We start from the raw sequence: 25,815 nt of genomic DNA, 5'->3' as shown, positions 1-25,815 counted from the left end.
GGGGCATCATGAAAAGGCAGGGTTAGATACAACATTTGTATACCACAACACTAATTCAATTTTTATTTCAATATACTTTAATATAGTTATCATTACATAACAAATTGACGATGACATAGTTTTTAACATAGTGTGAGAGTTTTTTTTATAAGTTTTTGACTATCATAAAAAATTTAAAAAATCGAGCAATGAATGTACAAATTTTTGCAATTTTCGATGCCGTAAAAACTTTATCCAGTTTGACGGATTGGCTTAATGATATCACCTACAAACTTTATATTGCTTTCATTATCTTATATAAACACTGTTAGTGTATAAATATTTTTCGGACCATCGCCAATTTTGTTTAAATAAATTTTTTTTTAATTCAGTTAGCTGCCTGGGGAAAAATGCAACAAAATGCTAATCAGAACTAAATCTCATAAATCGCTTTTCCATATGCTGGGATATGATTGTTTTGCATTATGCATTTATTAACATTAAAATTCCACCCATCCTAAGATTTATTTTCATGATTTAAGCTAAAATAATATTTTGTAGTATTTTTTTACCCCTAAATGTATGCAGCAGATTAACACTTTTTTTTTATAACATTTTTGACAGAAAAAAATTAAAATTTAATTCGAACATAGCCAAAAATACTGCAATTGGTGCTTTATGCGTTATGACATAACAAATGTATCAAAAACTTTAAATTTTCAAACGTCTTCATTTGATTTTTATTAATTACAGAGTTTGTTGCAACTTATTCCTTTTTTTTAGTAGGGTGAGAATCGCATGTTTTTGTTAATTTAAAAATAACTGGTAAAATCAATAATTTTTCTGACTACGTCAGTTTGGTGCCCCATCAACCTTAAAACTTTTGATGTACAAGAGGTATGATAATCTGTAAGCATTGAAATTTTAGAACCCATTGAAGTTAAAAAGTGTTGCATGTTGCCCTAGTTGACGGTATTTTGAAAGTTAAAGTAGTCTTAATCCTTTAATCAGGGGGCACCAAGCTTTGGCGAAAATCATGTAAAATGTAAAGATGAAAGTTCCATTGACTTTTTGGCCATATAAGTATTCATTTCACAGTTTATAACAGTTGCATAACTCAAAAACCGATCAAGCAAATGGAACCAAATTTGGCGTGGGTGGGTATTTGGGTACGAGGAATGTTTCTATGAATATTTGATAACCCTCCCTTCTTCCAGTGGAAATATAGGAAGGGGGGAGGGGGCCTACCTTACAAATTTTTACATAAGTGGAAAACTAATCATGCTAATGAAATCAAATTTGGCATGAGAGGGTAGTTGAATACGAGAAATGGTTCTATGATCATTTTAAACCCCTCCTTCCTTCCAGTGGAGATACACGAAAGAAGAAGGGGGGCTTTCATACCTTTTTTATTGCATAACCTGAAAATTATTCGATCAAATGAAACCAAATTTGGCATGGAAGGATATATTGGTACGATAAATAGTTCTGTGAATATTTGGTACCCCTTCCTCCTTTCAGTGAGAAGATAAAAAGTGGGGAGGGGTCTTTTTCAGCACAACTGGAAAGCTTATCAAGCAAGTGGAACAAAATTTGGGGTAGGAAGGTATTTGATTACGAAAATTTTTCTTTGATATTACGCTTATCCAGTCGGAAAATCTTAAGGGAGGAGGGTTTTCTCATACAAATTTCTACATCACTCGGGAACTAACCCAGCAAATGGAACGAAATTTAGCTTGGGAGGATATTTGAGCACAAGGAATGTTTCTGTGAATATTTGGTACTACTGTCTCCTTCCAGTGGGGTGATAGGAAGGAGTGGGGGGGCTCCTTTACATTTTTTTTTGCATAACTCGAGACCTAATAGAGAAAAATGGAAACAGTTTTGGCATGGGAAAGCATTTGGATACGTAAAATGGTTACTTGCTTTTTTGAGACTTCTTTCTCCTCAATTGGGGATACAGTTAGGGAAGACGGGAGCTCACATACGATTGTTTTGCATAACCCAAGAACTTATCTAACAAATGGAACCAAATATCACAAGCAGGGCCGTAGGAAGAACCGACTCATGGGGGGGGTTTTGGTGACTAATTTTTATCTATGAATTTTTGCCCAACAACACACGGAAAAAAATATGTTTATTACTATATGATTATTCATTTTTAAGTACTCATTAATAGTTTTCGTATGAAATCGTTACTTTAGAGAAGGCACAAATGCCACAAGGATGGTAAAGTGTCATTAATAAAACCTTTAAAAAAGTAACCTCTAGAAACAAAATATAAAATTTGCTTCTATCGATGGTCAAAATTTTTGAGCTTGTTTAAAACACTGGTAGATAAAAGTTTTTTGATTTGAGCATAAAATAAGCTCTTACCTTGAATTTCTTAAATTAATTTCTCAAATCAAACAAGCCCAATCTTCTAAACTCTTTCACAAATTACAAGATTCTAACTTTTGATGAAAATAAATAAAATTTTCCACCAAAAAAAAACAGTTAGAGATAAAAAAATTTTGGATCAAATTTGCTTGATACAAACTTGAACTAAACTTATGATTTTCTTTTGAAATTTGGCTTTAAAAAAAAGCAATTTTAATAATGTTAAATCAAACACTGAGAAAATAAAGACTTGTGTGCAGATTTTTAGGCGAAGATCAGATACATGTTTCTTTAACAGGGAACATTTTTCATGAAAAATCAATAACATAATAAAAATCCTGCGGATGATTTTTTTTAAATATAATTTGGGATATTAGGCATGAATCAAAACCTAGAAAATTTACTCAAATTCTACTTTATATTTGTGATTTTCAGCTGAATTGTATGTACAAATTAATTCTGATTAAAAAAAATGAAATCTGGAAAATGAGTTGACAAGCAAATTTTTAAGTTTATGTTCTTTCGAATTTTTCAACAATTTTATGTCGACTGAAAAACTCATCCACAAGCAAAATCCTTTTCTGAATTTTAAATCTGAATTCTAAATCTGAGCTCAAAAATTGAACTTTGAGTTTGTTCCGATTTTTTATAAGATTGCTGAAATGTACAAAACTACGAATTGAGAATCTTAATTCCAGATTAGAATTTTAGGAGGCAAGTCTTTGAGCCCTCATTCATGAATCTATTACATAAATTTTGTATTGCTGGTTTAAGCTTAATTCATTATTTCAATTATTTGACTTTAATCAGTTTTTTGAATCTGATAAAATGTGAATTTCAAATGATGAATCTGAATCTGAGTTTCCATTTTTTGGATCGCCATTTAGAAGTTTAAAATGCTAAAATTTTGTGTTGCAATAAAGTTTGAGAACTTCGAATTTGAATATTAAACAAAATTCTTGTTTTTTTCACATTTTGAAAACTATTGAAAATGCATGTGATTTTCGAAAAACATTATTCAATGTTGATATGAAATGCAGAACCGAATTTGAACAAGGATTTCAAATCAGCTTTTCATTCCTAATTTTTTATGATTATTCGAACTGAAAATCAAGAATCCTTAACTGGACAAAATCAGAAATACGAAAATATGTTGAAATTCAATTTTGGTTATGAGAATATGGAACCAGAACCTTCAAAATGGGTTTAATTTAAAATTTAATTTTCAGAACGGAATTTTTATGATAAGGTTGCAAGATTGCTTGGTTTTAACCGCATTGATCCGGATATTCAATAGAAAATTTGGGAAAAGTCCGATCCTACCCAGTTGCCCGGATTTCATTGGAACAGTCTGGATTTTACCCGGGTTTGTTCTAATTTTCATTCTTAAATCAAACTTAAAAATACATATTGAGTTGAAATTTTGTTTCCTTGGTTTTGACCAAAATTGCCCAGTATTAACTGGATTTTGGTCGACAATTTTGATATCAAATATCCGGATCTTGCCAGGTTTTTATTTAAAACAGCCCGAATTTGTCCGACCCGGATACGTGCTGAAAAAATCTGACAACTTTATTCTATGAAGAAGTGAGAAAATTTTGAAAAACTATAGCAGAATTTTCAACATAGGATGGGTTTTTGAAAATTTTGCATTAGTTTTAAGTCCAGAAAATTACTCTTGAATATCTTTGCTCTATTATCATAATTTGATTATGAATTGAAAATTTTGAGTCTAGTGTAGAATATCTCGCTTGCTTTTCTGGACCCTCATGGGGGGGGGTTTAACCCCCAAACCCCCCCCCCCGTTCCTACGGCCATGATCACAAGGGAAAAAACCCGATTTAATACACTTAACAGTGGATTTGAGCCTTTCTTTCAGATGATTTTCGTTAAATGAAGCTATCAAACGGAATGAGAGTTCGGCTGCCCCAGAACCAACAAAACAACCTGACTCTGTACCTCCTACCACCAGCCACCCGAAGTCTGATTCCCAGACTAAGGAAAGGGGTAGCAGCAACAAAAAGTGAACACTGGGGCAAACATGTATCATTCGCCCCGAAGTATTTAGTGATTTTCATGTGTACTCACAATAAGGTAACATGTTGCATAAGTGATCGCTGTACAAAGTCAGTTTACTGCCCGCAACATTGCCGAACATGTGATATCTGTCAGAAACATTATAAATCCGGACTGCAAAATGCTTGACTTCCGAGCCGTACAAAATAGCCTCTCTATTCCCGCAAGCAAAAGCTTCTCTGATCAATATACTTGTAATTGAATACGTGTATTGAAATTTTCAATGAATCTAATTCGATTTGAAAATAGAAACCAATCATATGAATTTTAATACAAAGTCTCATTTTAAAAACAGAATCTGTAGTCCGAAATACGAGTCTGGATAATTTTAGCTATACATTACTCAACATTAAGTCTTATTAACTGAACCCATGATCTTATAATAAATCATTTGAGGCGCTTAGCATCAGAGGGGTGCAAGTGGTTAAATGCTTACAGTTGTTAAGGTGCTCGTGAAGGGTAAAGCTGAGATGACCAAGATGAAAGTCCTAAATGTTCGGCGCTTTTTTTTTTGGAAGAATGACAGCTTGCTATTAAATTCTTTGAAATAAAAAAAAGTGGTACTTTATATTTAACAAACTTTTCCGAACTTCTACTATTCGCATTTAAAAAGTAGGTACATGACCTAATAAAAAAAACCCAAAAAGGTATGGTGTCGGAGAGATGCGAGTAACATTGTCGAAATCAAAAGGAAACAAGTTTTTTTTTCCAAAAATAAATTAGCTTTTTAAGTAAAAGTAAAACTACAACTTCTGATATTTATTTAAAAAAAAACTTTTTGAACCTCAAAGGGGTCACCCAATTCTAAATAAGTCTAAGAAGGTGTTCTGGCAATTATGAAAAAAGAAGAAAAAAAACCTAAGAGGCCGGGTGTCTCAAAGTCAGCAACTTTGATCCTAGCGCCTCAATGATTTGAACGTAGTTCATAAGAAACAAGTTAATCAGAAGTCTAATCAGAAATCGAATCTGGACCTACCTGTATGCTGTTATGTATTACACTGGGATCAAGAAAACCCAAATTCGGAAAGATAGTTAATCCAAAATTAATCAGATTATACATTTTATAACAGCGAGCGTTCTACCAAGGAGTTAAAATTTGTATTTTAAAAAATTATGTTCAAATATTTCACAAATGTGGATGACAAAATATAATTATGAGTGTAAATCTTTGTTTATTAATATGTACATTATGAATCGTAAATTTGAAATTGCATTCATAATTGTGAATTCAAGATTTTAATTCTAAATCTGAATCTTGAATTTCAATCTGAATTCTGAACTGAATGATGATTTTTGAATTTGGACTGTGCACTACTACACCTAATTCTATAAAAGATGTAAATATCAGCAACGTTAATGAAAATTAAGCTGTAATTTTCACTAGAGAGCATACAATTTCAGCGAAATTTTAATTCATAGTATCATAATGTTTTAACGCTGTTTTTTATGGTGCGCAACACAAACTCCATACAAAGAAGCACACAATTACAATCACATACATGTAAATTTCAATAATTAGCATATTTTATCAGTAAACGCGAAAACTGTTTTGTTGAATTGTGAGTGGGGATCTTAACTATTCCTGTCTTAAAGGTTGTACAATGGTGTATAGTTCAAAATGTGGACAAGAACAATAATTTTTGTTAAGAGATGCCTATTAGGTACTTCAAATAATATAAATTTAAGCTATATGATGCAATCCGGAAAGATATTCACATCGGTTGCGGTGGCCCAAGCAGGGATCCAACTTCTTTACTCAAAATAAAAAAAAATCAGAGCGAAAAAAAAGATACCAAAATGATAATTTTATTCATTTTTTCCGAGAAAATCTATTACATTTGATGAGTTCTTTTCCACGTCAATAGAGGTTCGATAAAAATTAGGATTGAGAAGCCATCACGTCAAGAAACCATAAGCACTAACGAATTATCAAAATGTTATCCAATAGCAAGCTTATCTGCCCTCTCTTAGCACTGTGAGTCAGTTCTGGCGAAATTAACTGCTATGTTAGCGCTTATGGTTACTTGGGACAGTCAACATATAGTCTCTTTTACATTGTTGAAGGCTAAGCAGAAAAAGCCGGGGTCATTAACAAATATGAATAGTAATAACCCTAATAAAATTGTCGAAAATGTGGAAGAAACTGCACTAATTTAAAATATGGTCATAACACAAAAAATCTTAATTTTAGCTTTCGTATTCAGTGGATCAATTTGGGAAGAAACTTACGATTTGGTCATCATCGGACACAGGCAACACGTAGCGATTCAAGACAGCTGACACCCTTGCCGTCCGTCTTATGAGTCTCGTTTTCCTCCTTTGTGTTGTTGAACGAACATGTCACAAAATTTAAATTCACTTATCCGGAACAATTACCGGAAGACTGTAAGAACGAACGTCATAATTGAATGTCCACCGTTGTCAGCGTAAAATTACGTCCGTTATTCTGCGGCTTAGAATGTAATTTCCTGTGGGAATCATCCGGATGTTACACAAAAATGAATGTTACAATCAAACGTACATTCTAGCGGAGTATCTTAGCATCATTATGCACACTGGTTTGGCCCGGAAGGTTGTTTGCACGGAAGACGCGTTTGTTACCTGAATCTCCAGGACACGGCGCCTGAGGGTTTCCCGTTCGCTCCGCACCACGATGACATTGGTTGATGCCGACCCGCGATGGATTCCGACGCGACGATGAATGACAAGTGCGTGTCGGTGTGTGTGAGCAGCCTTACATAAGTTTTGACTTATCGCCGAGGGGCGTCCTAATGGCTTATAGATGCTTCGAGTAATACTCGTTCAAATCGGTCGTTATGGTATGAATGAATAATAACTGCTCGAATTCGAAAAATGTATAAAAAATTGAGCACCTGTACAACTTTGAAGCGCGTTTTCTCGAAACTATCATTTAGGCACTTGTACCACTCTGATCCCAAGCGCCTTATATGATAATTTTTTAAATTTTCAGTTTAGTAAATGGTATGTCGGAATGGTCTCAACGCATAAGTATATCGATCATAAAAAAAAACATACCGTTAAAAATCAATTAAGAAGACGAATATAAAATTAAAGATTACAATATAAAAAAAACATATTTTCAAATTTGTATATATGATCAATTTTGAAATTTTTAGTTTAGTAAATGGTTTGTCGGCCTGGTCTACACGCATAGGTATATCGGTCATGAAAAACCTACCAATCAAAATAAATTAAGAACATGAATATTAAATTAAAGATTACAATATAAAAAAGGTTCCCGACCATGTGTTTCAAATAATTAAACATTTGCTCTGGGTAACCTATGAAGTGATGACAGCGAAAAATAAGTATCAATGATTCTAACATAGAGTCCAATGATCGGTAAAACATATTTTCAGTTTATAAATGGTATGTCGGGCTGGTGTCAACTCATAAGTATATCGATCATAAAAAAAACATACCGATCAAAATCAATTAAGAAGACGAATATAAAATTAATGATTACAATATAGTTTCATGTTTGAATTAATTGTAATAATATCAAGGTAGTATTGTATGTAATTTTCGGATTAGAAAAATTATACATACGCTCATACGCTCATGTTTATATCGTTTTATTACTTACACGGTCGTAGGGGTTTTTTTTCAGATCGTTAGCAAGTTATGCCGAAATATTGCTTTTCTATTCTTGTGAATTTTGGAGACACTCCAGTTTTTTTTAAAGGCTGTTTCATTCTGCTGATGCTACTGTACCTAATTGTTTTTCTGAACTCAGCAGATTATTGCTTCTAAGTCCACCTGTATACGACTAAAATGCTTTTGCTTTCCACCCTGAAATACTAAGAAAAATTATAGACAATTGGGACAAAAATTAACAATTGAATAATATTTTAGAAAAATCGTCCATTCCGATTTGTTGAAACGATAAGAGTATCGTGAATCTCTTTGGTTTTTGGAAGGCATAGAGAATTCATTTAATCTTTCTAAGAACATGAAACAGCAAACACAAATTAGTCTGTGAAATCAGAGGACTAATTAACAAATGGCGAGCGTCGATTTAACCTTTGTTCAAGTTAATAAAAAAAAATACTTGTGATTGGGTCTGCTTGCGCACATGCTTGCGCTTTGATGCTTAGGATAAATCATCCTAAAGGAAGAAAATCCCAAAAAATTTGCTTTGATGTTAGTTGGATGCGAACGATGCTTGTGAGCTAGTGCCACCAGTTGTCCATTCATGGATGCTTCTTAACCGGGCCAAAATTTCAGATACGTTTCCGAACCTCGAATGTTTTGAAAAACTTTTCGACTAATTGGCCATTCGCTAGAAAATACATATTTCAGGTGGGCCAATCTATCATTTGTCGGTTCTAAGATGATTATTTATTAGATGAACATCATCTATAACGGTCTATAGTTGCTGAACGGCTTGTCCTAAGCATTCTAAAATTATAGTTTATAATTAAAAGCTATTGATTTTTTGAGATATAGATTACTTACCTTAATGTTTCTCATTTTTCCTTCCCTATCGATTCATCGAAGAGTGAGCCATTCAAGTACAGTGAGAGCTGAACGGACCGTGTGCTGGAATAAGTATTTCGAGGATTCCAATGATTATGCCTTCTTGTCGGAAACCATTTTGGGTATCGGATGATTTTTCGGTACGTGTTCCTTAAATGGTTCCGATCAGATTCCTGAATTGATTCAGCTAGTTTACGACATTTAGCTTCCAGCAAAACAAGCTGAAAGGGTAGAAAATTTAGTTTCTTGTGAATGAAAAATTACTGAAAAACTTACCCTTATTACCATGAAATCGAACGATCGAATACTGTCAGGATTTATTGCAGGTGCTTCTTTGACAGGGATAGTTCGATCTCGAAAATTGTTGTTTTTATTCGCTTTGACATTTTGGTCTGTGGAAAGATTTAATGCGAAATTATTAGCCCGACCGGTACCGATGCCCAGCAGATTCCGGGAAATATGTTTTTAATGTAGAAACTCACCTTCTGCACCTGCCTGGTAGTGTAAACAGCTTCCTCCATCCCAGCTCGTGTTGGACATCATTATAGTCAAGCCCCAATTGGCCTAGTTGATGCTTGCTTGTTTTGTTTACCGGGGCTGGCAGAACTTGCACGGCCTACGAATACTGGAAAATCTACACCGACGTTATTCACTGCATCAATGGTTGCGGAGGTGAAGCACTATTTTATACGCACAAAACTGATTGGATGATGGGCACGGAAAAAACCAGTGGACCACCTTTCTGGTGGTCACTAGGACGTTCCCCGGAGTTGCTCAAATGTTCCGACACTAAACAAAAGACAAATCAAAACAAAATAAAAACTGTTGATCACGTGCTCTTCTTCTTCTTCTTCTTTGTTTCATTTAGTCCGCTCGTTTTGACGTTTTTTAATGCTGAATGTTGGGCGAAGTAACAATCACTTTCGTACCATGCAGTGTGGGCATGACGTACTCATCAACGACTTCATTAAGTTCGGGGTCGTACCCCTTGGTGAAAACCATTTTTATGTTAAATAATTCGGAACTTCGGTTCCGAGTTCCGAAATTTTTGAAATGGTTCGGTTTCAAACTGAACCATTAAAATGAAAAAAATTAACCATTGGCCGGAAAAATTTGAACTGGCGTCTTCCTCCCATACGGTTTCTGTCACGGTGACATCAAACCTGACTGGGAGTGAAGCCTGTCTGTTCTCCCTTCCGCACATCGACAGATGCATCCTTTAGATAGCAACATGCGCGGTCCTATGGGGGGGGTGATCGGGGTGATCACCCCCCCCAAGCGGCAAAAAACCGTGACAAAATACTCGCAAACGCTGGATTTTATATAAAAACTAAGAACTCTTCTTAGAAGGTGTACTTTCGAATTCTCAAAATTTTCCACTCCGTGGGGGTGTTTGTTTAATAAAAGAATTTATTAATCACTTAATAGCATGAAATTGAAAAAAAGTCGGTCCGCCAAACTAAAACAGCTGTAACTTGCAATTCCCTGGAACGAATTTCACCAAATAGCTTTTGTTGAGGTACTTACAGCGTTGAATTAGAGTTTGCTGACCATATACGCTACCGGCCATAAGTTTGGGATCACCCCCTCAAAAACAAGAAAATTTGTTTGATCATATCTCAATCTTCTCATGACATATTGCATTTATTTTGATCTCATTCTAAAAACGATGATCAAAAACTTTTTCGTATGTTTTTGGCAAAATGTATATGTTGACCTCATATGACTTAAACATGGCTTAAAGTTGGAAAAATTTCCAAAAAATCGCACTCTATATTTAATCTCGATCAGTTCAGGGTTGGATGGACCGAATTTAAAAATTCGAGTTGCATTTGAATCTTTTTTCAAAAATTTCAAAACACATTTTTCTTAAATTTTGTATTAAAAATTTTCATAGTGTTTAAACAGATAAAATAGCTACTGAAATTATTGATCAAAAGTTTGGGCTCACCCCTCAGTATGGTGAATCGGCCAAAAGTTTGGGATCATGCACTGCCGTTGGACGCATAATTGTCACATGTGACATTTCGACGTTTTTGACTTTTTGATGCCAATCGTGATAATTTGATACGTATTATTGAAATTCTTTGTCGAAACATGAAGTTTATTCTAGAAATTTCGAGAAAAATTCAAAGTCAATTTGTCACACTGGGACAAATGGACGCATAACTGTCACACTGAGACGATTGGACGCATATTTGTCACACTCAATAAAAGAATGTATTATAACTTCGGAACGTCTAAATAGATTTTCACCAAACTTGGCATACGTGTCCTTGATAGTCGCGAGGGGATCATGGAAATATAACGAGGGGGAAGGGTCACTGTTTTTGCGACATCCCAGTCTGTGCAAGAAAAACTCTGCAAACTGCTTCGGGTTCGTTGCTGGCGCTTGGAAGAGTGCATGCAAACGAAACCCACTTCATAACATTAGCCAAATATTACTCTTCCGGCTACGTGGAACTGTAATCCAAAATTGTCCAGGATGGCCATAAGTGGTTGTCGGTGGTTTTGGCAGACCATTTCTTCTTTGGCTTTGCTTTGAGTTTTTATTTTGACGCACCTCGCAAAATACCGGAGATGTCTGTTTTTAATGTTTACGAAGTATGCCGCCAGAGTAACTTCATCCGGAACTTGTTCCAGGACCGTATTCATTTCAAACGGAATGATTGTCCTCTTCTGGTATCGCTTCTCTTGCGGTTGCGACATTTTCAGCACGGCAGCTGACAGTTTGTTGAAAAAATGTTGCTTCGTGAGTGAGCTGCCGCAAATGGCTCCCCGTGCCGTTTTATTGATTGAATCCGATAAACACTTCATGTTTGTCACCAAATAATAAACGCTTTCGAATAATCCGATTCAGACCTGATTTTATCAATTTAAGCTTCCATTTACGAATAAAACACAAGAGCCACGCACGAAATTCCAAACCAAACAACTACTGAGAAAATGTTCGTGGTGTGACAAATATGCGTCCATTTTTCGACAATTCATAGAATTTCGCGGCATAAATGTCACACAAGGATTTTCGTTGAAAAAACAGTTCATTTTCGAAAAATTTGATCGAGGCTCATATGATAGGAGTATACTTTAGAAATCTACGGCATTGAAGTCAACAAAAGTTGCGAAGTTCAGCCGCCGGCCGTGGCCTAGAGGACAGCGTTCCAGTCTTCTAAGCCAGAGTCCATGAGATCGAATCCCGATCACGGCACACATAGTACACTTTCAGTGGTCTGGTGGTTTTAGCATTTGTAAGATGCTAGCCAATTATATCCTTGAAAGATTGTACGCCTTAGAGTTAAGTAAATTAGATCTCTTCAAAGAAACATGATGTTTCACTGAGATCCTATATGTGTGTGTTCGTTTTTAAAAACTGTGCGATAACAGCAAAATGTTTTGGTGAAACTTTAATTGCGTTTTTCTCGCTTTGCCTTTTTGTAACATGTGACAATTATGCTTCCAACGGCAGTGCAGAACATGCAATTTAAATTCGTGCGTATCTCTGTCATCAAACAACGTATCGCTAATCTGATAAGTTACATTTAATGCTAATGAGTTGTTTTCACTTTTTGGATATTTAGTGAAATTATTTTTTCACACTAATTTAGTTAAAACTTTAGCTATAGTTTGATCATTTTTAGATGATGTTCATCAAATAGACGGTATATTTCCTGCAAACTTGTTTCAACCATAACTTTATTATCTTACGACGAGTTATTGCAGATCGGTTTGGCTCCATGTTTGGTGGATCAACATATCGCGATCCTTTTTAAAAGTAAAAAAAAGACTTGAGCCTTTAAGTGTTAAATTGCCTTTGAGGCCGTTCAGATACCACGTGGACAGAAAAATGAGATTTTTACCTCCTTCCCCCTCTCCGTGTGAACATTTGGCAACCCCTACCCCCTCCCCCAAATGTCCACCTGGACTGATTCGATTTTTGTTGCCTGCATCTAAAACTACATTTCCATTTCTTGGTTTATTTTTCATTGCAAGCTCCGATTTTTTCAGAATGCATCTCAATTTGAGATTCTCAGAAGCCCATTTTTTACTGAAATAAAGATATCGAAACTGTCTAGACAATTTAAATTAAAAAGATACATTTAAATTTCAGAATATTTTTTGAAAATAATTTCTTATTTTGGAACGTTTTTGAACAAAATAAGCTTTGATTGTATTTGCCTCGACGTATCAAAAATGATCGTTTTTGATTTATTGATATAAAACGATTCTTCATAATTCAAACTATATTTGGTAATTTTTCAGATAATTAGAATTTTAATTTACATTATTACGTTTGAAAAAGAAAAATTGTTTAAATATATGGAAAATGGACAAACACATAAAATAAAAAATGTGTTTTCGAAATAAGTTTCTTTTTTTTTAATAAATCATTTATTTTTCTTTCGAAAGCTTATTAACTGTGATATTTTACGCCTTTCATTAGCTTTTATGCAATTATACCCCTTTGGGCCTCATACATTTTGAGCCGTTATCATAGTTAAACAATTTTAATAATGATCAATAGTTTTTATAAAAAAAAATCCATTCTTTAGTTTAAAACTTTCAAATTTAAGTTAATTTAGCAAGAAATAGTTACGATAAAGTTGTTTTGAGACCAAATTATGATTAAAATCAGAAAAATAAATTTCAATTATAGGGATTTTATGGTAATAAAAAATTACATTAAAGATGTGAAACTTAGATTATTGGTTGAAACTTGATAACAGTTATGCTTCAAATTCTATACAAAGCACAAAAATAGTGTTTTTCACCTGCTCTAATTAGTAATTTTGCTTTGCAATTCTATCATCACTTTTAAAATATTACTCACTACGGTTTTTTTGCAGAATATTCGGTGATGCAAACAGTACTTTTGAACACATTTTAAGCGATTATTCATGTTCAGAATATTCGTTTCACCGAATACTTGAAATGGGCCAATAGTCGGTATTCGGCCGTTCGCACTATTCGGTACATTTCTAATGATATCTATTCAATTTTCGAAATATACTGAAAATACTACTTCTGAAACTAGAGGTGATGGATAAAATCTATATTCGAGTTTAGAAATTTATTTCCAAAATCATTTTTTAAAGCATAGGCTCAAAAACTTGCCTATGTTTCAATTTTTCCCAGGTGAAACTATTCCGTCATCCCCGACTATTTTATCGGAAACAAGGCAATCGCTCAAGTTGAACATTCGGAAGACGTTTTTCTAATTTTTTACCTACGAGGCTGGATTTCAGAGTTAAAGGAGGTTAAAAAATCCACTCTGAATCTGGAAGTTTGGTTATTCCATTTGCAATTCATTATGAATTTTCACTGATATATTGAAATAGTTTTAACTTTTAGAAAATAACTATTTATTCAATATTATTTTATTTAATTCAAACATTTTAAAAAACAGTTTGAAAATATTGAGAGCATGATGAAAAAATACGACTTTTCACTTTTTTCATAAATAATTCGCTGCAAGTAAGTAACTTTTTCTTTGGATTCAGTTCCAACAAAATTAAAAATCTAGTATGATAGCTTGAAATTCAAGAAAAATCAAATAAAAATGAAGTTCCAAAAGTTTCATACTTAAGAATTTGATTTTGATGATCTTATTTTAGAATTAAATTTAAATAAAAAAACTGAAGAATTTTAACAAGAATTGATAATAATTCGATAGTTTCAAACAATGATGCAGCAAAATACTTCAGAAAAATAATTAAATATTCAGTTTTTAATTCATAGCAATTATAACAAAAATCTCTTTTCTCAAATAATTATTTTGGAATCGTTGCAAAATGAGAATCATTAAATATATTGAGGAAATTTGTAAAAAGTTTTCACTATTTTTCTTTTATTTCAAACTTTTAAATTACAAACCTACATGTATACAAACCTACAAAATACGAGACTTATTTGCAACTGCAATCATCCATCCCCCTCTCCTCCATCCTCCACTCTGTTTCTCAAAATAAACGTTTTTTCGCCAGATATTTACGATCCTTCTTATAAACTGATTTTTGAAAATTTGGAAAATCACCCCCCCCCCAAGAGCAAACTCTAGGACCGCCCCTGGATAGCAAGCGCGTATCTATGACGTCACGTATAATTTGACGTCATAGATACGATAATCTTAATTTTAGTGATTGCTGGTTGCGGGTTAGTGGCTAGCAAGCCAAATTGACACGTTTTTTGGAGTGATGATTTGATGATAATTACTATGAAATTTTAATTTTCAAACTATTTAGTTATTTTTTCTTTCTTTTATAGGACGAAGAAGAAAAAAAATCATTTTTTTAAAGATAAAAATCATTTTTATTGTACTGCCCAGTTCCGCAAAAACGTGCAAAAAAGCTTACAAAAAATCACACCAATACACACAAATACACAGACATCGTCTGAACTCGACGAGCTGATTCGATAGGTACCTATAAAGGTATATCTAAGACCCATAATTAATGATCTCCCAAATCGACCGATAACTATACCTTTCTGAAAGAAAGGCAAAAAAGGTTCCCAACCATGTGTTTCAAATAATAAAACATTTGCTCTGGGTAACCTATAGAGTGAAGACAGCGAGTAAAGAGTATCAATGATTCTATAACATAAAGTCCAATGATCGGTAATACATATTTTCAAATTTGTATATATGATCAATTTTGAAATTTTTAGTTTAGTAAATGGTTTGTAGCCTGGTCTACACGCATAGGTATATCGGTCATGAAAAACCTACCGATCGAAATCAATTGAAAACATGAATATAAAATTAAACATTACAATATAAAAAAAATTAAAGATTACAATATAAAAAAAGGTTCCCAACCATGTGTTTCAAATAATTCAACATTTGCTCTGGGTAACCTATGGAGTCAAGACAGCCAGAATAGAGTATCAATGATTCTAACATAGAGTACAATGATCGGTAAAATATATTTTCAAATTTGTATCTATGTTCATTTTTACAATTTTCAGTTTAGTAAATGGAATGTCGGCCTGGTCTCAACGCATAAGTATATCGATCATGAAAAAAACATACCGATCAAAATCAATTAAGAAGACGAATATAAAATTAAAGATTACAATATAAAAAACACTTTTTTGATTGAATTAAAACTGCTCGAATTCGAAAAATATATGAAAAATTGAGCACCTGTCGAATCTATCATTTATCATCATCATCAACGCATAAGTATATCGATCATTAAAAAAACAGACCGATCAAAATCAATTGAGAAGATGAATATAAAATTAAAGATTAAAATATAAAAACAAGGTTCCCCACCATGTGTTTCAAATAATTCAACATTTGCTCTGGATAACCTATAGAGTCAAGACAGCAAAAATAGAGTATCAATGATTCTAACATAGAGTGCAATGATCGGTTAAATATATTTTCAAATTTGTATCTATGTTCATTTTTACAATATTCAGTTTAGTAAATTTCGGCCTGGTCTACACGCATAGGTGTATCGGTCAGAATAAATTTTAAAGGCGAATATAAAATAACGAATACAATATCAAAAAACCGGTTCAACATCAAAGGCTGATCCTCCGGAGCCACTAAAATTGAACTGAAAATCCAGAAAAAAGAAATGGCGCTGTCATAATTATTTTGAATACGGCACGTCACTGGTACGGCCGTTCGCAAGCAGAGTTCATTCCGGAGATTTCACTGTAGATCCGTTGCTATCTGTTCGTTCTTTCATGATTGGATATTACAATTTTTGTCCCTGTAAAAATAAAATTTATTTATTTGAAATTAAATTTTCATTTAATTTTTCAATAAATTTTTACCACTACGAAAACATGCTTCGAATTTTTGAGTGTTTCCATCAGCTGGCACTTGGCCCGGTCGCTGTAGTCGTTCGGGGTCATCACTCGGACTATCTGGACAAATCGAGCTGCGTACATGTACTTTTACTAGTGCTTCTTCGGCAGGCTTTCGTAGCTGAAGATACTGTCCGCTTCGCCCGGGAGTAGATCTAGTGATTCGTCCTTTACCGGTACAGCTTTTTCCCACCATCCGGATGGAACCAAACGAACACAATCCTCTCGCTAGTGGGCCTTGTAATCGATAAATTCTAGCACCACTTCGCCACCGTGTTGTATGTTGCAACCCAGTGTGCATTTCTTGTCCTGTGCCTGTTCGGAAGCCTGCTAGCGATGTTGAATAAAGGTAGTTCGTGCCTCTTTCTGGGAGGCTTCACTAGACTGTGCCGGAGAGGCTTCCAGCTGCTAATGATTGTTTCTTGGCTGAAAGCGATAAAGATAATCCTACAAATAGAAAAAGGAATGTGTTGTGAACCATGAATGTGAATCATTGAAAAATATTTGATGTACTTACGTTCGATTTCGGTGAAGACATCCAGACAGCAGACTAGATTGCCGAAAATGATGTTTTTCATCCAGATGCCTGGAGGATTCGACCCGTCGTATTGTCGTAGAAAGTTTTATTTTTATTTTGTTTGCACACACGCTCCTTTTTTTAAACTCAAAATTAAGTAGTTTTGGTTCGAAACAGCACTTCGGTGGCAGCCCTCAACTTTGAGTTCAACTGGGCAATAGCAAAACTTAGTTCTGATAGGCATACTCAATACTAAGTTCGGCAGCCGAACTCGAATTTATCCTTTTTTTCGAGGGTGGCTTTTTTTCAGGGAATTAAAGGGTGATTAAAATTTGTTGTACCCGGATGTTGCTGTTCCGGTACATTGCATTGCATCCGGTACAATTACGGAGCGGTGGAAAGTTTTGACACTCCCGGTCAAAGAAAACTTCCGGATGTTACTTCCTACGGGAAGTAAACAACATCCGGGAGTTTCTGGACATTCCAAGCCGCTCACCGTAAAGCTTAGTTCTTTTAGAAATGGGACACTTTCTTTTGCTAATAGCTCGTTTACTAGTAATCGGACATTCAAAATTTTGGCAGGAATTTGTTGCCTGTAAAAAGAACTATCCGACCTATTTTTTTCAAAATTAAAAAATTACGCGTTTTTGAGATATTTACGATGCAAGTGAAAAAGGAAAAAATAGTTTTGCACAGTTTCATTCAAAATCCATCATTTTCAAATTTATAGCTGACAAAACCGTTGATTATTCGAAGAATTACTGTATGTAAGTGGAGGAAAACTATGTAAATACTGTCAAAAATGTCCACAATGTTCAAATCAAGCATTGGAGTGAAGCATATGATCGGCAATTTCGGCTAAGGGTCATCAGAGAATCAAGTCTCATTCCAGCATTTTTAATTTTCAAAAAGCGAAAATCTAAGAGTAGATCGCTAAAATTTCCAAAAATTTTTTTTCTCCGATAAGCTGAAAGTTTTGCCTGGTAATGAGTCATTCGAACCACACCTCAAACAATAAATTTTTGCTAGTTCCAGAGCTCGTAAGCTGTATAGCCGGTTCCGAGGCTATGGGACAGATGCTTTTTGATGAACGACAAAACTTTCGAAATACCCTATTTTAAACAAATTCCAGCGGTTTAGTCCCATACCATGTCTGCTCGTGGCAAAGTCCCGAGTATATTAAAGTATGTATTTGCTGGTTATTTTTTATGAAATATTATGATTTGCCAAGATTCTGCTCCTGTGGAAAGAAATAAAAATATTCAAAACGAAAACTATGGTTTTCGCTGTTTTTAAAAGCCTAAAAAGAGTAATCTTTTATGTACTCTTCGCAAATTACGATCTATACTAACCGATTATACTTTAAGTTTAATCTCATGATGGTTTTACTTCGTTATTGCCAGAGTTTGCCAGCAGAAATTCCATTAAAAACGCTCAAAAAGTGGCTCAAAAATAATCAGTTTTGTTCATTTCGAAACATCTGTATCCACTAAATTGCCCTCAGTTTCTTTTAAAAGAGAAGTATTGGTCCGAAAAATAGCGGAAATTGAAGGAAGAGGGTGTAGTGATCTAAAATACAGATTAGACGAAGTATAAATTTGAAAAACTGATCAATATCATGACTGAAAAAAGTGTGCGCTAGCCGATGGTAGGTACCAAGAATAAAGTAAGATTTATTCTTACAAAAACCTTTAAATTTTTTTTTCAAATTTTTTCATGAATTATCATAAAATTACCTTCATTTCCTTCATAGAAAGTTTTCAGATCAAACGAAAGGTTTTTGAGATACACGCATTCGTAACTGTCCCATTTCTAAAAGAACTAAGCTTTATGATAACAATGACGGACAGAATTTTACGCTGACACGGTGAGCATGCATTCCGTTATGAAGTTCCTTCATAGTCTTCCGGTAATTGTTCCGGAACGACAAAATTTTGCGACGTGTTCGTTGGTTTCTGTTCCGGTTCGAACTGAACTCGCTAAGTGTTTTCAGTCCAACAAAGAGAGTTCAATTTTTAGTTCATAAGGTAGAACTTTGAAAATGGCAACGAATGAAAAAATATCTCAATGCCAATTTTTTTTACCATTTTATAATTTTTACATGAGAACTACCATCATGATTGCAGTTTTGCCAAAAATTCATTCAAAAGCAACAATATTAAATTATTAATTAAGCAACCATATAAAATGGTAAATGAAAATGAGCGTGTGAAGAAATTGATATGGTGTGCTTCGTTCTCCCACACCCACCCCTTCGTCGTTTTGTCCTTCACAGAGCAACCTGAATATAATGTTGTGTGAATCTCGAAGTAACAATCACTTACGTACCTTGCAGTGTGGGCATGACGTACTCATCAACGACTTCATTGATTTCGGGGTCGTACCCCTTGGTGAAAACCATTTTTATGATTACATTTCGGAGCTTCGGTTCCGAAAATTTTTGAAATGGTTCGGGGTTAAACTGAACCATGAAAATTAATAAATTACAATCAATGGCCGAGAAAATTTGAAATGTCGTTTTCCTCCCACACGGTTTCTGTCACGATGACATCAAACCTGAGTGGGAGTGAAGCCTGTCTGTTCTCCCTTCCACACATTGACAGATCTATACTTTTAAATAGCATGCGCGTATCTATGACGTCACGTATAATTTGACGTCATAGGCACGATAATTTTGATTTTAGTGATTGCTGGTTGTGGCTAGCAAGCCAAATTGACACGTTTTTTGGAGTGATGATTTGATGATAATTACTATGAAAATTTATTTTTCAAACTATTTTGTTTTTTTTTCTTTCTTTTATAGATTCAAGAAGAAAAAAAATCAAATTTTTTAAGCTATAAATCATTTTTATTGTACAGCCCAGTTTTGCAAAAACGTGCAAAAAAAGTTTACATAAAATCACACCAATACACACAAATACACAGACATCGTCTGAACTCGACGAGCTGATTCGATAGGTACCTATAAAGGTATATCTAAGACCCATAATTAATGATCTCCCAAATCGACCGATAACTATACCTTTCTGAAAGAAAGGCAAAAAACATACCATCGAGCAAACGGAACAGAATTTGTCATGGGAGAGTATTCGAACACAAGAAATGTTTTTTTCCGGTAGTTTAGCACTCCTTAGTCCATTCAGTGGAACGATAAAAAGTGGGAAGATGGTCACGCATACACTTGTTTTTTTGAATATTTCGGTAACAAATCGAAAAAATGGGACCAAATTTGCATGGAAGCATATTATTGTACGGGCAATGTTTCTTCGATGGTTTGAAACCCCCTTCTTTTGCCAGGCGAGGTATAAAGTGGGGAGAGAGTCACCCATTTTTTTTAATAACACGAGAACTTATTGAGAATGGAGCCATATATGACATAGGATCGAATTAGTATACAAGAAGTTTTTTCTGATGTTATGAGATCCCCCTTTCTTCCATTGGCGATATAGGAATGGGGGATGTGGTCACTCTCACAATTTGTATAATAATTCGAGAGGAAGTATTTAGGTAAAATAAGTGTCCCGTGACGTTATTTTGTAATATTATATATATATATATATATATATATATATATATATATATATATATATATATATATATATATATATATATATATATATATATATATATATATATATATATATATATATATATATATATATATATATATATTAAAAAAAATATTTTGGCATAAGTTATAATGCAAAGAAATCTAGAATCATAAAAACGATTTAAACACGGATTTCTAAAAAAAAGTAGCAATTTTATTTTGAAAAAAAAAACATTTTATGGTGAATTAAAAAAATATCTGCAAATAAATGAAAAGTAAAATAACTAGGTACCACAAATTTCAACAATTTTTGGAAGGTGTAGGTGTAGGTGAAGGTGTAGGAAGTACACCGGGTCAGCTAGTTGTTATATAAATATTAGTCATTGGAATAATATTAAATATTTCGTGCTAAGCAATGGTCAACATCCATTCAGAAGAAAAATATATCTTTTTGGACTCGAGGGATCAAGTGAACCCACAGCACATATTTTGGAAAACTGTTCCTTAAAAAAAATTAAGAGTTTACTTTTGCTTTGAAAATATGGCATTGATGAAATCGAAATTGACGAAAAACGTCGATAAAATTCAACAACAAAAATATGGCATTGAGAAGTTCATACTTTACTCTAACGATTGACATATTGCAATCAATATTTTTGTTATAAATTTTTCGCATGGGAACCATTTTAAAATGATGATAAAAGTTCTTAAAGTCATATTTTATTAGATTTTTCAAACAAAGTGAAATAAACAAAAAAAAATTTTTTTTTTTAGATAACAGGTTTGTTGTTTTGCTCTATTTGACAAATCTTTCTCGAACATTTGATCTATGTAAGACACGTCTATTTCGTGATATAGTTGAAAAGTCAAGTATTCTCATTCTCCTTTACGTATATACCTAAAAAGTAATTTTCGTTAGTTTGTTGGTTCGTTTATGTGTTTGTCTTGAATAGGCTCAGCCGTCTTAAGACCTAGAGAGCTGAGATTTGGCATGGGTGTTCATAAGGACCAGGAATAATGAAAAATGTTTTTAGATTTTCGGGTGACCCCTTTTCAAGGGGGTCTTCCATACAACACAAATACTGTTTAAGCGATATTGCCGTTATTATAAGTTGTATTGAAATGACAATTTGCACAATGGAGTTTTGAGGGACACTGACAAGTATTCTATTATAATGAATCTTTAATTTATAACTTTAAGTTGTAGAAGTTTACTGTTGGATGTTTCAGCAATATTGTAGTGAAAATGAATAGACTTCATTATTCAAACGCAAACTCATCTTCGCGTATTAATAATAAAAGGCGAAACGGAGCAGCTCGTGTAAAATGAAATATGAAAAATGAACCTGCCACTTTCTTCCCAATTCAGCTCTTAAAAAATGAGGGTCTCAAATTATTTATACGCAAACAGCCCAACTTATAAAATCTGGTCCCTTTTTCCTGATATGTTCTCGATTTATGCCAAAAAAAAACTGGAAAGAGATAGATTGTACATTTCCCGGCCATTTTGGCGTTCCCTGCAATAAGGAATGTGGGCCTAAATATACCCGAAAAATCCATATTGAGACTAAGTTTGGTTTTAACTGCAAGATAGTGCTGCCATCTACGATCTGAATCTGAAGGTTTACTGAAAAAAAACCTAAGTTTTTGAATTCCAATCTATTTTTTCAGATTAAAATTAACCCAGAATTCAGAGACAAACCAGCCAAAGGCTGAAGGTCTCTATAATTAGGACAAAAAAAAAATAACCCAGAATGTTTGTTTCATTATTTCACGTCATGATAACGAAGAAAGTAAACAGTTTGGAAAAACTATCAAAACCTTCTTTAAAACCTTTTGAATGCTGTTAAACGTCTCAAAATGCAGGGATCCATTAAATCAATTAGTAGAAGCATTATTATTCACATTTACACAAATAAATTTTAAGAAATAATCTTGATTTTCGTAAAAAAAAACATATGTGGTACGGTACTTTTCTCATTTCGCAATTTTTTTTTCCATACTTTTGGTCCTCATGCTTTATATATCCGTTGAACAATTTAAAGCAAATTGAAGAGTTTTTTTAGTGATTTTCAATCATTCATATTTTAACGTGCAAAACGCATAGTGATACAATTCTTGTTTCGCTTACTGTATACCTTTATTAAAAAAAAAATTTGATGATCTTCCTAAAAATATTGTTACACCAACAGTTTTGGTATAGGATAATAAAAGCAATTTAAAGTTTGAAGGTGATATTATTAAGCCAATCCGTCACATTGCGTATGATAATGTTTTTTAAGGCATCAAAAAATTTATAAACTTGTCCATCTATTGCTCGATTTTTAAAAATTTTCTATAAGAATCAAAAGCTTTCAAAAAAACTATCTCACTATGCAAGAAACTCATCAACATCAACATTTTGTTATCATTAACTCATAGTTTTATCGCATTATATTAAAATAAAAATTGAATAAGTTTTGTGGTATACAAATGTTGCATCTAACACTACTGTTTCATAAGGCACCGTTGGCGGGTATTTTTCGTACTTTGGTACTCTAACGTTTGAAAAAAAATATCAAACGTTAGAGTACTTGAAAAAAAATCTCAAAATATGAAAAATAATCACCAAATAGATTTTAAAGTATGACGAACCGTTTGACATAATTAACTCAAAATTTACTATTTTTGCGCTTATACCGTGAAAGCACCAATGGCCGCGCATTTAAGCTATGATGGATGTTCTTTGTGCCGTACAAAAATTATGTTTTGTGCGATTCTGGAAAGAAAAGCCCTGACATGTAGTAAAACTTACGTACTTTAAGGGAAAAACTTAAAAGGGAGAAATTTTTCATTGCAACGCCACAAAAAACGAGATTTTGTGACAAGTGCCGGTGTACCAATGGCCGCGCACGTCTTAATTAGGGTTTAAACAGTAAATAAGGTATCCAAAAAGTTTAAAATGTTGTTTACATGGCTCTAAGGCTCATGTGTTCAAAGGTAATGCTTTTTATGATTCACACATCAAACACCGATTTGTCTCCATTGTTTGTGAAACTAGTCTGGTGCTGAATTAGTATGAGACGCCATTTTTACAGAGCATTATTTTGCCGGAAGATGTTTTGGAACAATGTTTTCGGTTCCGATTTCGATAAATCATCACACATCCGGCGTGCTGTCTGAAAATCCACGGAAAAATTAACCAACTAAAACCAAACAGATCCGAATTGCTATCTAACCTCAAATTTTCAACACTTTGTAGCCATTTTCATTAGATAACCGTTTCTTCTAATATTGTTTTTAAAAATAGTGTTTTTTTCAGCCGGTTATATGATGGAAAACATTGATTGGAAAGCTTACCTGTGAATCTTATGCAACCTTTGTGAACTTCCGAACAAACTTCTCTACGTTTAACTGCTGATAAATACTAGAAGACTTTCCGTGCGCGGGGATAGAAACATTAAAAAATCAAGTGTACCAATGGCCGTGCACAACAAAATTGTCATTTTTTCCGCAAAAGAACCTTCAAAATGTTCACTTTTTTCACAATTCATTCATTATACCGCCACAAATAATTTACGTTCGAAAATTTTTGCCAAGGTGCTTTAATTCAACACAAAAAACTGAATTACAAAAATGAACCCGCTTAGCTCACTTGCTAAGGACAACAGACAAAATGGCATCCGGCAAAAACGATGTTTGTTTTTATTTTTTCCTGACCTCAAAGGGCAGAATAAATTTATTTCTAGTGTGGCAAGTGAAAGATACTTAGCGTAGGTATTAGAAAATGCGAAACATAGAAATTTTCGTTGTTGAATTCCGGAGAAAATTCAGATTAAAGTTGAAAGTGCGCGGCCATTGGTGCTTTCACGGTACCTCTTGGTTAAGGGCCTCAAATATGTTTTATCAAATATTTGTAACTCTTAAACCTCACAAGTTTACAGTTAACCAATTATAGTGATTTGCCCAAAATGCACACGTAACAATCAACGCACCCTCGGTTGTCGGACGCACAATTCGGTCCCAACAGCGTCCGAGTGAGTACTGTATCTGTAATAAGCTGGTTGGCAGTTTGGGTTTAACGAAACGAAGATCTTCTTGCTTTGTTCGTTCAATATAAAAACTAACATTTGAATACGTTCTCTATGGGAAATTTTATGTTAAATGAAGTGTTGATTAAAAAAATACTCACCTTGAGAAACAAGAATTATGGTCAACTAGCAGCTTTGTACACATGCGATTGTTTAGTTTCTAAGCAAAGGTTTCGATTAAAAATGTTTTTTAGTAGAATGTAAAAGTAAGCATCCATCGATGCAGCAGGGAGTTAATGAATTAACTTAGCATAACTAAATTTTTGGTAACAGATTTATTTATTTACATAAAAAATGCTTTCAATTAGATTTGTATCACTGTTTTTTGCTTCGCCTCGGAAATAGTTTCATTTTTTATTCAACCTCTAGACTCCAGAAAACTCAACTCAAGAGAATCTTGATTTTTAATAATTTTTCTTTATCACCGTTCATGTACTGTACAGTCACGTTCCGATGTCCTGTAGAGTTATATAAGCAAACTTCTAGCATGACTTCCGTTACATCCGTCGTTGAATCGATCCCGTTCCGATCTAGTTTCGTTTCGGCTTCATTCGTACCCCCGGGGCATGGATCAGATGAATGAGACAAAATTTACAAATCAACCTTTAAACAGCTACGTTTCGTTTTTGTTTTGGTTTTCGATACATAGGAGATTATGATTTACAGGTATGGGGGAGAAACTTGAGGAAATGGTTTTGCATGCCTCCATAGAAATATACAGCTGGAAAATCTTCGAAGGAAGTTTTTTTTTTGGAAAGTTCATGCATCCAATTGTTTTTGGTCTTGTATTCGAGCCTCAAATGATTTGTTTTTGTTTTCAAAAATGAATGTTAATAGTTATAGAGAGAAAGAGATCAGCTGTACATTGTTAACTAATACTTAAGTAGGTAGTACTGACGTAGGGATAAAAAGACGCCAATAAACCC

At 33.8% G+C, this 25,815-nt stretch overlaps 2 protein-coding genes and 1 long non-coding RNA gene across 5 annotated transcripts in view; 1 reads left to right on the top strand and 2 right to left on the bottom strand.

The window, feature by feature from the left end:
• The window catches only part of LOC129748388 (ATP-binding cassette sub-family G member 1-like), a 193,739-nt gene that overhangs the window by 96,300 nt on the left and 71,624 nt on the right, over positions 1-25,815 (top strand). The window lies entirely within an intron of this gene.
• LOC129748391 (uncharacterized) overlaps positions 1-25,815 on the bottom strand; it is a 69,216-nt gene that overhangs the window by 2,235 nt on the left and 41,166 nt on the right. The gene's annotated exons all lie outside the window — the stretch shown is intronic.
• Positions 16,377-17,373, bottom strand: LOC129748394 (uncharacterized). The gene is made up of 3 exons (XR_008737718.1): positions 17,270-17,373; positions 16,720-17,199; positions 16,377-16,655 (listed from the first exon to the last, which is right to left on the bottom strand). It is a non-coding gene; the product is annotated as an uncharacterized LOC129748394 (long non-coding RNA).

Source organism: Uranotaenia lowii, chromosome 2 (genome assembly GCF_029784155.1).
Source record: "Uranotaenia lowii strain MFRU-FL chromosome 2, ASM2978415v1, whole genome shotgun sequence".
In the NCBI taxonomy this organism is placed as follows: Eukaryota; Metazoa; Arthropoda; class Insecta; order Diptera; family Culicidae; genus Uranotaenia; species Uranotaenia lowii.
The sequence above is the reverse complement of the archived record's forward strand: the minus strand, read 5'-3'. Positions and strand labels throughout refer to the sequence as shown.